The sequence below is a fragment of the Nicotiana tabacum genome, chromosome 8, assembly GCF_000715075.1.
Source record: "Nicotiana tabacum cultivar K326 chromosome 8, ASM71507v2, whole genome shotgun sequence".
Taxonomy (NCBI): domain Eukaryota; kingdom Viridiplantae; phylum Streptophyta; class Magnoliopsida; order Solanales; family Solanaceae; genus Nicotiana; species Nicotiana tabacum.
The window spans coordinates 95,076,903-95,095,735 of NC_134087.1; positions in this window are offsets into that span (position 1 = coordinate 95,076,903).

An 18,833-nucleotide genomic window follows, 5' to 3' on the forward strand; every position below is an offset into this window, starting at 1 on the left:
AAAAATAAAGATATAAAGATGAGCAAGGGAACGTTTATAAAACAGATTCCAATTGAGAAAGTAGATTACAACTCTACGAAAATATTTGATTCTTCTTTGATGAAAAGCAGCAAATGTGCGATGCAGGTATTAAACAAATGCACAACCCACAACCGCAGTGAAATTAAAAAATACTCTTGAACCCGCCCCATACCCGCCCCGCCCCGCATAAGCTTAAACCCGCTCCGCTCCGCCCCCGCCCCGTTTGCCAATGATATTTGGAAAATTCTTAACCGAGAGGCGAGAAATTATCTCAATTTTCAACTATAAAATGAAAATGAGAATAACGACAAAGAAGGTGAGAATGCTAAAATGGTGTATAATTATATTTGTGTATTAACAATGTGAAAATTAGTTACTCCTACTAGTTTACTTGATTAATTACTGATTTGAGGACGACGTGTAGCCTCTCCAAAAAATTACATCTATCTGGTGTTTATACTAAATTATACTATTAATTTATTATTAATTAAATGATATATTAAGGTAAAAATATATATTAATTTATTACTATGATTTACCGAATTGTTGTTATTGTTGTAGTACTATGATTTAGTGATAGTGTATGTGCATATACATGTCATGTATTAATTGATCGAGTTGGTATTAAGAAACTTAATTTTTTATTAGTATATTGAGGGTTATTTTAAAATATATGAATTAGTGAAAATGGATACGGTAATGTTGGGATGATTTGAATTAATTCTTTTCTTCTCGGGTGTTAATTTTGAATTCAAGAATCTTCTTATTTATAGTTTCAAGGTTTATTTCCCCAAAAAATAGTCTCTGAGTGCTTTAGGAGCTTATACAGATGCGACATTCGGCAAGTTTAGCATACGTTAAATGTCAACTCTCTTTGAAAACTAAAATTACCACTTTCATAGCTTCATTTGTAGAGCTGTCAATATGAGTCGGGCCGGGCTAGTCCAGCCTAACTCATATGGGCTTTAGCAATTGACGGGCTGAGCTGGGCTAGTCTACCTAAAAAAAGATAATTATTTAAAAGTTAAAAAATATCTTATTGGAAAAAATTCGCAAAACTTAATAACTTTTTATATTATTCCAATATATCACAATAAATACTAAAAAAGTAAAGACATGACTATATTTCATTCACTAAAAGTCAAAACTTAAAACGAACTATTCAAGTGAACATCCATGATGCTTATGAGATATCCAACACATCATCTTCATCAAACACATTTGAATTCGCTTGTGACAAGGTTATCTTCACTTTCATCTACAATTCATACGCAATATTAATTAGTTAAATATTAAAAATAATAAATTTTAAAAATTAATAATATTTAAATTCACATAAAAAAATATTACCAGTTTGAGTTCGGGAAAACCTGTGCAGCCAATTTCGAGTAGTAACAAGTGTTTGGATATTTTCATAATAAATGCAACTTCTGTACTTTGTAAGAACACGCCACCAATGCTAAATGTTGATTCTGATGGTACAATGGTAATAAGAATGCTAAGTACATCACGCACCATCATTGAAAGATCGAGATATTTTCTAGAATCTCTTGAAATTTCTCAAGATCAAGTTTTGGTTCCTCTTAGTAAAGATCCAATTCTGACTTTTCATCTCTAAAGGCAGTATACTTTTTATTTTTTTTTATATATTTTAAATAAATATTTTTTAGGCCCACGACCCGGTCCAGCTTCAGTCAAGCCTCACGGGCCACGGGCTTACTCGAGTCAGGCTTAAAAGCCTCGTTTTTAAACGGGCTCCAAAAATTCTAGCCCAACTTTACTAAATCACGGGCTGAGTTGGGCTGGCCCAACGGGCCAAGCCCATATTGACGGCTGCTAACGTATGACCAGTTCACCTTTCTTCTCTTATATATGAGTATCTTGTTTGACTTTACTAAAATACCATAATATTTCGAAATCATAGTGATTGATTTACTCAATGATGTTGATTTTTTTTTTCTCATCTACTCAAGGATCTTTTCTTCGATACTAATTAAGGAGTGGGGCTAGCAATAGATATAACGATTATGAGATATATCAGTGTTCAGATTCTATTAAGGAGTGTTGCTAGCAATAGATGAAATCAATATGATGATAATGATATATATCAATCTTCAAATTCTAGCTAGTATTGACGAAATTGTCAGATGATTTTCTCATATTTGTCTACATTTTATAGTGGATAGTTATGCTGTTTTTTCATTGATGGGAGAATGTGAATATTTGATATAATAATTTCTGACTTGCGTAAGTAAATCCAAACACAACCATTATTAAAAATAATTCACGGATATTATTTGTGATGTTTTAGAAATTTAAGAAAGTTATTTATATCTCTCAAATTTCTCTAGAAGAAAAAAATGTGTTTCTTTATGGAGTTAATTTTATCCATGGTCATTAAACTTTTGTGTTTGTTATTCAAAAGTCACTTCTTTTTTTTGGTTAAGTAAAGATCATTCAACTTTGTGTTCATTAGACAAAAGTCACTTTTCTTTCTTTTGTTACACAAAAATCATTTTACTTTGTTCTAGTTATCACAAAAGTCATATTTTTACTTGAAAAGTCTATTATGCCTTTGATATTATATAAACCTTCATATTTATGTAATACCTTCTATATTATATACTATATAATATACTTTTACCTATGTATTTTATTTATAAATAAAATAACTTAATATTATTTTATTTATTATTTTTATAATATATTCGTATATTTAATTTTTTCTAACTTTAATTTTCAAGATATATTAGTAGCATTATAAAACAATTTTTTTTCCAGCAATTCTTTTTTTTTTTTTTGAATTTAATTGACCGACCAAAGTTGGTCGGTAATTTTCCGACCAACTTTGGTTGGTTGGACCTTCCGACCTTCAAAATACCGACAACACGTTAATGGTTGCATTTTGGACGGTTATTAGTCATTACCGACCAACTTTGGTCGATTCTTTTTAACGGTTTTTCTCGAATTTCAGTAGTATAAAATACCCAATTGTTCAGGTAAATCCCCCAAAAATATCCGCAGCTAAATTCGCATGTAGAGTTACCTAGGAATTTTTCTTCAGATTAACATATGATTTTTTCATCATTTTCTTTGTTTGTTTACATGCGAATTTTCTCACGGAAATGTACTTGCCGATTTTTCTCTCTACTAATATATATTAAAGTTACTGACAAATTTTATAATGCTACTAATATATCTTGAAAATTAAAGTTAGAAAAAATTAAATATACGAATATATTATAAAAATAATAAATAAAATAATATTAAGTTATTTTATTTATAAATAAAATACATAGGTAAAAATATATTATATAGTATATAATATAGAAGGTATTACATAAATATGAAGGTTTATATAATATCAAGGGCATAATAGACTTTTCAAGTAAAACTATGACTTTTGTGATAACTAGAGTAAAGTAAAATGATTTTTGCGTAATAAAAGAAAGAAAAGTGACTTTTGTGTAATGAACACAAAGTTGAATGATTTTTACGTAACCAAAAAAAGAAAAGTGACTTTTGGGTAATAAACATAAAAGTTCAATGACCATAGATAAAATTAACTCTTTCTTTATGACACGTATAATCCAATTTGATTTTATTTTAAGGCTAATTTATGACTACAAATTTGTGATTCTACATGTTATAAAAAAAATTCAGCGTAAGATCGAAAAAAACGTTTAAATGTTGCCGTCTTAAGTTCATTGACTAGCGCCGAGTTTACCTTATCAAGACGTTTAATAAAAGGTTGCTGTCTTTAAGCCCGTAAAAGGGTATAGCCAAAAGCTGGACCAGTTTAATAACTCCATTATTGAGCCAGTACATATAGGTACTTATCAAAAGTGAAATAGCCGTTACTATTTCCTATCTGAATTAAAAAGTCTATTGTAAAAAGAGCAATTACTGTTGTCGCTACTGTGTTAAAATAGAAATTAGAAAAAAAAATTGTTAGAAGAAACTGGAAAAACAGTAAACTATAAGAAATATTCCGAGTCCACAATTTTCTTGTGTGTCCTTAAGGAATTTTAACCCCCTCACAAGTTGGCAAGGTAATGGATTAAATCCTCCCAGGATGAAACGGAATAAACCTTCCTGCAATAGTGACAATACAAACTGCAGGATACCAACGAACTCAAAGAACGGAGCAAAATCACACTTACGAATTTGAAAGAGAAACTGCGAAGTAGAATGCACGATTTTCAAAAGGAAGTTCTATATTTTTTCAGTATGTGAAAATGAAGCCATGCCTCGGAATTTATAGGCAATTGTCAGAAGAAGTGTGATATCTGTTTATAATGTGAACAGATATTTGAAAGGAAGAGGTGTCTGCTCATAATGTGTACAAAAGGGAAAATCAGTTTAGCGTTTTGGATTTCAGTTAATTCCGTTAATGAACTGACTGGCACTTAATTAATTCTTAAATAATTAATTAAATAATTAATTAAATAAACTTTGTCAAAAAATTAATCTCATCGATCATTTGACAAAGCCAAAGCCGAGCCGAGCGACGACGACGGCGCAAGGCTTCATTCTCTTCAACTCCTTTTAAGAGCTCTAAGAAGTGATCCTATATTTATACACACAAGTGTAGTTGTCCCTCACCAATGAGGGACAAAGTTCACTTGATTCAAATTTTCCAAATTTTTCATTTCCCTTCATTTAATTTCCCATAATTTTCCAATTCACACTTCTAACCTTTAAAACCCAATAGCTTAAATTCCAACAATTACATACCAAGATAATTATAAAAGCAATCATGAGGAACATGAGAGTGATAAATTAGTAAAGAAATATACTCCTAACATAAACAGCAAAAGTAAGACAAGCAGTGGGGTTAGTATGCATGTGGTTCACAGGACAAGAGCGATGTGAGTCCGCAGATGCAAATAATTTGGTATTCTCTTTGTGTTATAGTTTCAAACTATAGTCTATAACCAAGCACATTAATTACAAATTATGTAAGTGGCAATTACCGGTGAAACGGTACGTAAGAATCAATCAAATAACATAGTAGCTGATATTCGACTTAAAGTATGTGTCTTTATATGCATGTCGCCTCACATTTTATTTGTATTTTGTGGAATTTGGATGTATAATGTAATGATTTATGCTAATTAATGGTATTTTTATGTGTAGGAATCATCCGGAGGCAATTTGGGACGAAAGTAAATGAATTGAAGCGAAAAAGGGAAGAAACGAGAAAAAACCACAAAGTAGTGCCACTGGTATATGTGGCCCAGTTTCCATAAGCATAAAATTTCCGGCGCCAGGGCTAGCGCCCCACGCTACCTTGGGCACTGGTGATGGGGACTTGTCCTATTTTGCTCGGGACCTGGTTATTTCGGCCTACACACCCCCAACCTGTATAAAAGGGATCCTAAACCTATTTTGGAGATGAGAGGACATTTTTGAGAGGAGCCGTCGTGGAGGCCGGAGTTCATCGGATTGCATCTTTCTTCCGCCAAACTTAGTAATTTTTATGTTTCTTTGTGTGATTTGTTGTTTGACTACCATGTCTATGTGGAACTAAACTTCACGTTCTAGGGTTTTGGTTCTCTCATGACTATTATAATTTGAATATTGATTTTGATTTCTTGATTTATCATATTAGGTTATTTATTCAATCCTACGCCTAATTATTTGGTTGCTTGATCACCAATTAAATACTATCTACGAATCTAGAATTGAACTCGAAAGTAAAAATTCTAGATTGCATATAGAATTGAGTAGAGCAAGTTCTTGAACCTGAGCATCAGGGAATGGATTTGCGGTTAGGATAGACATATACCTAATTGCCTTGCTTGATTGATGTACAAGAATTATAAATGCGTTCTTATTAGTTCTAATTCCATAGACATATAGGCGTTAGGTTAGCTTGAATAGACGAATAAGAACTCGACATATTCTTATTAGCGATATTAACCCTGTCAACCAATAAGCTAGATAAATTAGTTAGTCAATTTAATTAAAGAATACAATAGGAATGTTAGATAGCCCATAATCCTAGATCGTTTTCATAACATTGATAACATAAAAATTTGTTCTTCCTCTGTTCAAAGTTCATTATTTATTTTTCTTTATTTTAATTAGTTTAGAATTAAATACTTTTAGTTTTAATTCTTTTTAGATAGTTAGGATAGTTTAATTTAGTTAATAGTAAATCATCAGTCCTCGTGGGTTCGACATTCGACTTTTAGTCACTTTATTACATGACGACCGCGTATACTTGCGTGTGCGTTTGGCCGCAACAAACTTTTGGCGCCATTGCCGGGGACATAGAAATAACTATTTTTCTAGATTAGACTTTTACTTTTATCTTTACAAGTCTTTCTTCTTCTTCTTCTTCTTCTTCTCTTTTGTAAATATTTTATTTTTATAACTATTTGATTTTCTCTTATTGTGTTTCTCGTTCTCTCAGCATGACATACAAGGATGAAATATACGGAAGTAAGGTTATTGAAGAAAACGCTTGGTTGACGAAAGATTTTATGGCCCGTATTTTTGGGCTTGTCATTGCTTGACCTCTTAGAGATCTGAATTTGAATATGGGAGTAAAGGTTGGTATTGGGACGGATATTCTCGATTAGGGGAATATGTGAATCGACATTGTCTTCTAACAACGTTGGTAAATGATTGGTCTAAGGAGAGAGTTGATCTTGCACATGAAATTGACAGTTTTGGGTTAGTTGAGCATCACTTTAATGCAAATTTGAGTGCAAAGGTTGATGCGTGTAACACCAACAATTTAATGATGAGTTGTGTGAACCTGAAAAAAAAACTTCTAGGCCAAATTGAGGAGCTAAAACGAGAATATCAATCATTAGACCATATTTTTCTTGAGGATGCCAGTGTTGAGAAGAGAGCTCTAGAGTCATATGAGGGAGCAAATAACATTACTTTGGGAGAATTGAGTGTGTGTATATATGAGGATGTAAATAATAGTACAATTCATGAGTTAGGGTGCATTAGACCTTATTCCAACCATTTTTTTCACATTGTGCTTAGATAGTAAGATAGTAATTAAGTCATCTGAGCCTTTGGGGAACTCAAATGGTGAGGATGAGAGTGCCCATATGCTTAAATTTGTTGTGTCAAAAAGCAAAAATTACATTCCTCATCTAAAGGCCGAGAAGTGCATAGTAAAAAAATTATTACTTGGCCTGATTATCTTTGCAGCTCCACCAAAGGAGCATAGCCACATACTGGATGCCTATTAGGGGTACAATTCATAAGTTCAAAGTGGAGGTAAAAAGTGGTTCAAGTTGTGCCACGACTTTAAATTAGGTGCTTGTTGGGAGGCAACCTAGCTTTACTACTTTCTTTTATTTTTATTTTTTTATATTATTTTTGTAGTGTTTATTTTTGTTTTGTAGGATTATGAGAAGATGAAGCAAAGCCATAGGAAATATGCAAAATAAAGCTAGATGGTTGAGACTAAGTGTGGGCCGCCCACACATAGGACCGTCCTTCGGAGAAGTCTGAATATCTCGTGAGCTGCTATTGCTTCGATCTTTGGCCTTCTAGGGAGTTTATCTTACCCTCTTGATTTTATTTATGATGTGCATTAATAACACTGCACTCTTTTAAATGTGGAGTGGAAGATTTTTTGTGGTTTGTATAGTATTATATTAATATATTGCTAGTTTACTATCTTTTTATTTTTAGATAGATTCTTTTTTTTAATTGCATAGTTAGTAAATTAATGGTGCAATATAGTAGTAGTAGATTTAGTATCTTAATTTAATAAAGAAATCAAAAAATACAGAAAATCAAAAAAATATTTGAAAATTTTGGACTTTTCCCAACGCTGGATCTCCTAGACAGTTTTCTTGAGGGATTAAAGTCTAAATAATTTTTTTAAAATAGAAAAACATAAAAACATGTCTTTTAGTTTTTTTAGGTACTAATAATCCCCCGTGGTTTTTCTTTGTGTCTCGGTTCTTTCCCATGGGATATAGTTTGAACCGAGTAGTTTTTCTTCTTCTTTTAGAGTAGATTAGGAATTTAGGGAATAAAAGAAGGAAGAATGATGAACCTAGGCGCTCTTGACTTATTTGATAGTAGCATATTTTGATTTTGGCATGTGTAGTATCTTCCCTATGATTTGAAATTATTAATGATACCTTGCTTAGTTGGATAGCATGTTTCGTGACGCCTATGTCTCGTTTTCTTGACTTGTGTTCACTTTATGCTTAATGCTTAATATCTCGTGGCTCCGTGAATACTTGCATTTGTTGAGAGTCAAAATGTGACCGTCCTTAGTGAGTCATATGTCATGTGTGGTGAGGTTTTTATGTAGTCCATGTATTGTACTTGTGTCTAGAACTTGCTCGTTATGTGAGTGTAGGCAAAATTTAGGTGATGCTCGGTGTGAAATGATTTTAGGCCTTCTTTGATCTTTTTGAGCTTAGTGTCATGACCCAAAATACACTAAGGGTCGTGAGGATGCCGGACACCGCTGTCAGGTAAGCCAATCATAAATACTTAATTTACGCCTTGTTTTAATAATTTTGAAAATTATGATTTTTCCTTCAATTTTACTAGTAAAAGATAACCGTTTCAAATTAATTAGAAATGTTTAGGAAATTAATACAAATACCCCTTAGTCATCCTAGAACCCGGTATTACAAGTGCATGAGAATTTACTAGGGAATGAAATAAAATACAATAATTGTCCGGAATACAATTGGACAGAAAAGCAAATACAGTACAATACTCTAAAAGAGACTTTGCTGGTTGCGGATCGTCTCGAGAGGTACAGCTCGCATGAGTCCCAGTATCAACCATGCCGCTGCACCAAACTAGGCCACTAGACTTACATACGCCTGTGCAACAAAAATGCACAACAAGTATAGTATGAATACGAAAACAACGTGTACCCAGTGAGTATCCCGTCTAATCTCGAAGAAGTAGAGACGAGAGGTCAACTTCGACACTTACTAGTGGTCCAATAGTAATATATTAATAATGCGAATAATCATGGATTTATTACAAGCGACAACAAATTTAAGTAAGTCACGAAACAAGTAAACATCCCTTTTTATATTAAGAAGTCTCCAAATTCATAATCTATTATTTATCAATTTATCTCAGACCAGGGAAGCAATATCAGTTCATAAATCTCAAGCAAGCACTATAAGCATGCGCAAAACATGCCGAGGTCGTACGACCCGATCCAAACAGGTATTTAAACTGTGCACTGCCAGAGGGTCGAATGGCGCGAACCGTAGATGCATCTATTTAATCTGCCGAGGCGTTCAGCTCGTTCCAAAATTAAACACACACAGACAGTCAATCAAGAAGTCATCAGGGAAAATTATCCAAAGAAAAGCCAATTCTCTTTTTAACAATTCAAGAAAATGAAGTTTAATCTTTTTAGAAATTCGTTTATTAATTCAATGTGATTTAAGCAATTCAAACTGCCAATAAGATTACAAATATTCCAAGTATATCATGCTTTTGGATCCTAGACTACCCGGACATAAACATAATAGTAGCTATGCACAGACTCTAGTTACCTCGTGCGTACGTAGCCCCCACAAATAGAAGCACAAATCCAATTAATTTACCTATGGGGACAATTCCCTCTTACAAGGTTAGAAAGGAGACTCACCTCACTCCGAAGATCCATCACGGGCATTCCACGTCCTTCCGAAGACTCAAATTGATGCACGATGCTCCAAAACTAGCCAATAATTATGTAAACCCATTAATATATGTTCAATTACTCATTATAATCCAATTTATAATAATTTTTAACCCCGATCGAAAGGTTGACAAAAATGCCATCGGGCCCACGTGCCCGAATTTCGAAAGTTTTCGAAGATAAGGTTTACCCATAACCTCACGAACTCAAATATAATTTACTCTCAATTTCATATCCAAAATCGTGGTCAAAATTCAAGAATACTAATTTTCTAGGTTTTCTCTCAAACCCCAAGTTTTCATGCTCAAATCCATATATAATCATGTATTTAACTCAAAATTAACATAAACCACTTACCTCATGCTTGGTGGTGAAAATGGCACCTCAAAGTTGCTCCAAAATCGGCTCCAATGGAAGAAATGGGGTTGTAATGAACCCAATCCCCGATTTAAAAGAACCTCACTGCCTCCAACATTTTCGCACCTGCGGCCACTTGACCGCTTCTGCGGTTGCGCAGGTGCGACCCACTAACCGCTTCTGCGGTCCTCCTCTAGCCCCCCAACTTCCGCATCTGCGTCCTTCCTTCCGCAGGTGCGGTCCCGCTTCCGCAGCAAGATTACCGCATCTGCGGTCCCAGCCTAGACCATCCACTTCCGCTTCTGCGGCACCTAGGCCGCTCCTGCAGCTCCGCACCTGCGGCCAAAACCTCGCAGGTGCGGTTACACCAGATACCAGCTGCTTCAGTCCTTCTTCAAATTATAAATTTGATCGGTTAACCATCCGGAATCCACCCGAGACCCCCGAGACCCCAATCAATCATACAAACCAGTCCCATAACATAATGCGGACCTGCTTGAGGCCTCAAATCATATCAAACAACGCTAAAATCATGAATCGACCTCCAATCCAAACTTAATGAACTTTAGAATTTCAAACTTCTACATTCGATGCCGAAACCTATCAAATACCGTCCGATTGACCCCAAATTTTGCACACAAGTCATATTTGACGTTACGAACCTACTCCAACATTCGGAATCGGAATCCGACCTCGATATTAAAAAGTCCACTTCCGGTCAAACTTCTCAAAACCTTCAAATTTCTATCTTTATCCAAATGACTTCAAAACGACCTACAGACCTCCAAATTCACTTCCGATTGCGCTCCCAATACCAAAATTACCATGCGGAGCTATTCCGAGAATCCCAAAGGGACATCGATAATGCTGAAATGCACTACAACCCAACTTATGAAATTCTTCCAAAAATGCTAACTTCCACAATAGGTGTCGAAATATTCCCGGGTCTTCCAAAACCCGATCCGGGCATACGCTCAAGTCTAAAATCATCATACAAACCTACTGGAACCTTCGAATCCCGATTCCGAGGTCGTTTACTCAAAAATCCAATCTTAGTCAATTCTTCTAACTTAAAGCTTTCGAAATGGGAATTCTCTTTCCAAATCAACTCCGAACTTCCCAAAATTCAATTTGACCATGCGCACAAGTCTTAATACCTGATGTGAAACTGCTCACGGCCTCAAACTGCCGAACGATGTGCTAGAGCCCAAAACGACCGGTCGGGTCGTTACATTCTCTCCCATCTAAACATATGTTCATCCTCAAATGTGTTGAGTATTGTACTGGAGATGTCCGAAATCACTATATAACACCTTGAGCACCTACTCGTGCTACCACAGCTCAGCTGAGCACATTAACTTGATCAAATCTGAAGATATTCTCCTTTATTCAACAAATAAGCTTAGAACCCACTTTCATCATCCGAAATTCTCTGTGAGGCCTGCTTCCAATATTTGAACACCGTATCAATCACTACACGGTGTGCCAGAACATGACTGCATACCTTTGCTGAATTCTCACCATGCACCACATCCTCCATAGGACCATATTAACATTCTCTGATCATAATAACCGATATTCCCCGAATCTGATGCTCACAATGCACCTCATGACATGTATAAGTCTTGTTCCAATTCTTACAATACTTCCACGACGGAAGAGACATGAAGAAATTCGTAACCAACTGCCGAGTCAACAAATCATTGAGGCTATACTCCTGACAAGAACCATTACCTCATTTTGAACCACTTAATGGTATTTTCTCTTTGATATAATTTATATAATCCAATCGCACTGATCCTAGATCCAATAATCTTGTCTCACCCAGTACGAATTGCTCAGGCAACAAGCCATCCCTGATATGACCAAAAGTCTTATATGATGCCACAATGTGCCAATGGGCTACCAACTCGAATGTGATACATAAGGAAACCGAACTCTGGAAGGGACTACTCAACTCACGCTGCTAATATGGACTTTCCTCAGAAAATGGAAAACAAAACACACAAAAATTAAAATACAGAAAACTGTACTCAACATCATACTGTTACGGCGTGCAACCCGGTCCAAACAACATACCCATGGCGGCATGCCACCCGATCCACACATAAAATTCACATAAGGAGATACACACCAAGCTAAATTGCTCATTACAACAAAATACCGAATATTGGTCCCAAGCACACTAAGTGCATAATACCATCCCTGGGGAGACATATAGCACCATAAGCCACAAACTTAAGCACAACTAAGGTGCGATATATGTTCTAAAACTAAAGAGCCATCCTACTCACATAACACCATCGCTACGCGGAATCTCAACACATAATAAATTATCGAGCCATTCACAACTCACATGATACAATATAGCATTACATGAAACAACCGACGACAAAATAACATCCAACGTCCGAATACTCCTCCATAAGGAGCGCTATGCTGAAGTGAACACATCCGGCCTGATATAGAGCCCATATTCGTACTTAAATCAATTCACACACCTCAAGTCGATTCTGATTGTATCGAAATAAGTCCATAATCTTTCCTGGGTCCATAATAACCCACTTTTTCCCATACACAAAGGAACAACCATCATAACCGGAGTAATCCTCCACAGTCCACAACCCAATAAATCGAGTGCCCTCTAGGCATCAATTCTCAAATTAACGATATCACCACAATCTTCATACTTGATTTAATTCTTCAATCAATCAAGTGACAACATGCCACACTTATACAACCTCCCCATAAGGCACGCTCCCACGACCTTCTGTAACAGATAACAAGTCTGTACATCCATGCCACCAGCCGCAATAACGCTGAAAAATGATCAAGAATCCTTAACCAGGATGCGAAGCCTTTTTCACAGACCACCGATCTCAGGCGACGCTGAAGACAATGACAACTTACTCTCAAACATTCAAAACCCCTTTCCTGATCATCCGAGCTCATGAAGTCCTTGTCAACACTAAACCGCAACCTTGATCGTCACTTTCAAATTCCGTACCACTCACTGCACCTACCACGCCAATATGTGATAGCACCAGAATTTCATCATAACTCCTGGACAACTAATAGAATAATACTTCATCATATAAAAAGTTTTCACTTAACTCATTTCATGAGAACCATAGCATCACGCGAGTGAATCCTCATAATCGTAGAACATGCAAATCCTCAAGTAGTGGTCTAAGCCACCATAGCCCTTCCGAGATCCGCCTACCCATAACAGGTCACAATAGTTGAATACTTCCAAAATAGGATCAATCACGGCGGCCGTCAAGCCTCATATGTACTGTCACAAATCACATGCATAACTTAATCACGCCGAAGGAACTGATCACTGCCATCAGCATGCCAATTCAACAACGGCTAACCTATCCAACATTTTCTAATTTATCCTCAACTGACTCATAAATAATAATAATTCAATTCAACACATAACACACTCCATCCGCTCTCAACCCGAGTGACCCCATTCCACGAGACCACCCTGTCTCCAAACCAATGAATCATTTCATACACCCCTTGCACGCACATTCGTATCTTCAATTGATATACCCGTTCTGATAACTCCTTTACAAATCCAAAGTCTTTTTTTCTCTTTTTTTTCTCCCAACGCTACACTACAAGTCAAAACATCATAAAACATTTTGAGCCTCTTATCATAAGCTGCTACAAAAGCTTGATTCTTAACCATACTTATAGGCTTGAAATCATTAGGCACCACACTTTAACCTTTGGATCGACTAGGACCGTTGTTGAGAGTCACCCACTCTGGCTTGGTCCCGAATATAATCAACTCCAAGGCTCCGCTGGCATATGGACACCCATCTCAATAAAGCACCCGACTGAATCACTTCCCTTGTAAATCAACTCTGTACAAAGCATAAATCTTGAATCTTCCCAAAGCCTGAACATGAGCCAATAAGGCTAACTTTAGCACACCTTTATCAATTCCTTTGCTCAAATTACAACTTATGTTCTTTTCCCTTAGCTGAAATAACTCATCAATATGCTAATAACCAGAAACCTCGCAAGTAGTTAACCATGAAACCCAATCATAGGCGGTGAGACTCTCCCACTTAGTTTGAAGCCACTATTACACAACTATGGAATCCACCAAGATTCTTTATCTCTCATTGATATAACCTTGCGCAATTAACCGCCAAAATTCTCAGAATCTTTCTGTAAAACCCTTTTTGAATACTTTAAATCATCAACCACATTCGCATGACCGATCTCTTTGCCGTATAGCCAATAGAATTCTTCGCAAAAGCTTCGCCAACCATACGACCACTGATCTGCTCATAGGAGATACCCACCTGTGAAATTACGTGCCGACGTCTTCCAACGCTGCTGCACGGGGTACAATCATTACGACATCAATAACCCATCCTGAGTCTGAGCCCACTCTCTAGCTGTACAAGTCCATTCACTTATCGTGGACATCAATTAAATGTGCGACAATATCCTTCCATGCCAAGTCATGTTGCATCCTTCTTCATATCAAGCAACTCCCTTCTATCATATCCAACCTCCCACCGCATAATAGCCAATACTTCAAATTAAATCCGTAGACCCAATCATTATCCACTAAAATTCCTGAATCATTCCAAACTTTCCTCCATGGTGCGTAGTAATCCTACCACAAAACTCATATGCAACTCCGCCACTCTCCCACTTTGGCGGAACTCAATCCTTTAATCAGCTACTCGACCTTCGCTTCTTTTGCCTGGCCTTCTAGAATATTTAACCACCGCCTGACACTTCCCACATGTCCTTCCTCATCCTTTGCTGATAGTTGTTGCGTTAATTCAATCTCTATCTTTGTAACATTCGCGCCAGCAGATCGTCACTAACTTTAAACTTTTTCAAAAATCATCTTTTCTTGAGCCGTCAATATTAGAAACACCGATTCAATCCTGAACCACCGCACCCCGCGATATCTGACAGCCGCTTGTCCAATACTTTTGCACAATAACATGCCCCAAAGGCGAATCGTAGAAGATCATAACACCAGCGAACTTAACACATCCAATCGAGTATGACGATACCACATCGCAGATGAAAATTCCACCACACTTGAAAATACGAGTCTCATTACTCCATCAATCCAAATCTGGACATTCATAGGCCAACTGTTTTTCCTCCGCCGGAAATGAAATACCGAATCTCTAAATCATGCACTGAGTAGACCTCCTTCCAAGTTATTCACTACCCCAACATATAAGCTAGTATCCTATTATCACATCAATACTGTGCGATAACAAATCATGAGCAATCATAGCAATCTGCGCATAACCTCAAAGCTCTCAAAAGTGCAGCTACCGAGATGAAATGACAAAATATCCTTCCGCCAGGTGACGACAATATCCCAATCTACTATGCAGGGAGTATTATGTTGCACCACATCTTGTAGTATCACTAGAATTCTTCAATTATTGATTTATAATAAGTGTTTTGCGTCGCGTAAGATTGAGTAGGAAGGAAACAAGGGCATAAGCCTCAAAGGAATCAAATCGCACGATGAGGAATCAAGAAGGGAAGTACTCCTAACAGCCCTGTAGCCTCTCGAAGATAAGTACAGACGTCTCTGTACCGATCCGCAAGACTCTACTAGACTTGCTCATGACTTGTGAGACCTAAGGGAACCTAGTGCACTGATACCATGTTGTCACAACCCAAAATTCACTAAGGGCCGTGAGGGCGCCGGACACCACTGTCAGGCAAGCCAATCATAAATACTTAATTTAGGCCTTGTTTTAATAATTTTGAAAACAATGATTTTTCCTTCAATCTTACTAGTGAAAGATAACCGTTTCAAATTAATTAGAAATGTTTAGGAAATTAATACAAATACCCCTTAGTCATCCCAAAACCCGGTGTCACAAGTGCATGAGCAATTTCTAGGAAACAATATAATACAACAACTGTTCGGAATACAATTGGACAGAAAGAAAATACAGTACAATACTCTGAAAGAGACTCTATTGGCTGCTGATCGTCTCCAGAGGTGCAGCTTGCCTAAGTCCTCGTATCAACCATACCCAACTAGGCCACAAGACTTGCATACATGCACCTGTGCAATAAAAATGCATAGCAAGTGTAGTATGAGTACGAAAATAACGTGTACCCAGTGAGTATCCCGTCTAATCTCGAAGAAGTAGAGACGAGAGGTCAACTTCGACACTTACTAGTGGTCCAATAGTAATATATTATCAATGCGAATAATCATGGATTTATTAAAAGCGGCAGTAAATTTAAGTAAGTCACGAAACAAGTAAACATTCCTTTTTATATTAAGAAGTCTCCAAATTCATAATCAATTATTTATCAATTTATCTCAGACCAGGGAGGTAATATCAGTTCATAAATCTTAAGCAAGCATTACAAGCAAGCGCAAAACATGTCGAGGTCGTACGACCCAATCCAATATGCATTTAAACTGTGCACTGCCAGCGGATCGAATGGCGCGAATAATAGATGCATCTATTTAATCTGCCGAGGCGTTCGGCCCATTTCAAAATTAAACACACATAGACAGTCAATCAAGAAGTCATCAGGGAACAATTATCCAAAGAAAAGCCAATTCTCTTTTTAACAATTTAAGAAAATGAAGTTTAATCTTTTTAGAAATTCGTTTACTAATTCGATGTAATTTAACCAATTCAAACTGTCAATAAGAATACAAATATTCCAAGTATAGCATGCTTTTGGGTCCTAGACTACCCGTACATAAACATAATAGTAGCTACGTACGGACTCTCGTCACCTTGTGTGTACGTAGCCCCCACAAATAGAAGCACAAATCCAATTAATTCACATATGGGGGCAATTCCCTCTTACAAGGTTAGAAAGGAGACTCACCTCGCTCCGAAGATCCATCACTAGCATTCCACGTCCTTTCGAAGACTCAAATTGACGTACGACGCTCCAAAACTAGCCAATAATTATGTAAACCCATCAATATATGTTTAATTACTCATTATAATCCAATTTATAACAATTTCTAACCCCGATCGAAAGGTTGACAAAAATTCCCTCGGGCCCACATGCTCAGATTCCGAAATTTTTCGAAGATAAGGTTTACCCATAACCTCACTAACTCAAATATATAATTTACTCTCAATTTCATGTCCAAAATCGTGGTCAAAATCCAAGAATACTAATTTTCTAGGTTTTCTCTCAAACCCCAAGTTTTCATGCTCAAATCCATATACAATCATGTATTTAACTCAAAATTAACATAAACCACTTACCATGCTTGGTGGTAAAAATGGTACCTCAAAGTTGCTCCAAAATCGGCTCCAATCTAAGAAATGAGGTTGAAATAAACCCAACACCCGATTTAAAAGAACCTCACTGCCCCAGCATTTTCGTACCTGCGGCCACTTGACCCCTTCTGCGGTTGCGCAGGTGCGACCCACTAACCGCTTCTGCGGTCCTCCTCTAGGCCCCCAACTTCCGCATCTGCGTCCTTCTTTCTGCAGGTGCGGTCCCGCTTCCACGGCAAGATGACCGCATCTACGGTCCCAGCCTAGCCCAGCCACTTACCCTTCTGCGACACCTAGGCCACTCTTGCGGCTCCGCACCTGCGGCCAAAACTCGCATGTGCGGTTACACCAGATACCAGCTTCTTCAGTCCTTCTTCAAATTCCAAATTTGATTCGTTAACCATCCGGAATCCACCCGAGGCCCCCCAGACCCCAACCAATCATACAAACCAGTCCCATAATATAATGCGGACCTGCTTGAGGCCTCAAATCATATCAAATAATGCTAAAATCATGAATCGACCTCTAATCCAAGCTTAATGAACTTTAGAATTTCAAACTTCTACATTCAATGCCGAAACCTACCAAATCCCGTCTGATTGACCCCAAATTTTGCACAAAAATCATATTTGACATTACAGACCTACTCCAACTTTCGGAATCGGAATCCAACCCTAATATCAAAAAGTCCACTTCCGGTCAAACTTCTCACAACCTTTAAATTTCTATCTTTAGCCAAATGACTCCAAAATGACCTACAGACCTTCGAATTCACTTCCGATCGCGCTCCCAATACCAGAATCACCAAGAGATGCTATTCCCAGACTCGGAATCCCAAAGGGACATCGATAATACTAAAATTCACTACAACCCAACTTATGAAATTCTTCCAAAAATGCTAACTTCCACAATAAGTGCCGAAACATTCCTGGGTCCTCCAAAATCCGATACGGGCATACGCCCAAGTCCGAAATCATCATAAAAACTTTCTGGAATCTTCGAATCTCGATTCTGAGGTCATTTACTCAAAAATCCAATCTTAGTCAATTCTTCCAACTTAAAGTTTTTGAAATGGGAATTCTCTTTCCAAATCAACTCCGAACTTCCCGAAATTCAATTCTGACCATGCGCACAAGTCATAATACCTTATGTGAAGCTGCTCACAGCCTGAAACTACCAAACGACGTGCTAGAGCCCAAAACGACCGGTCGGGTCATTACACTTAGTGCTTATCTTAAATAAAAATGATCTATAGTAAACTCTTTTGAGCCTATAAACATTTTTTGAGACCCACATTATAAGCCTATACCTTTTTTGTTCTTAATTGATATTATTTTGATCGTTTTACCTCTTAAAGCACTTTAATTATGAAATGAACGCTAAAAGAAGTAAGACGGGAATTTGGGGGGCTTTTGAGTGGAACCAATGAAAAGAAGAAATGTGCACTTGTGTTGTAAAAGAATACACCACTAACGAAAATTGTAGAAGAAGAAAAAATTGTTATTGAAAAGAAAAGAAAGAGAAAGAAA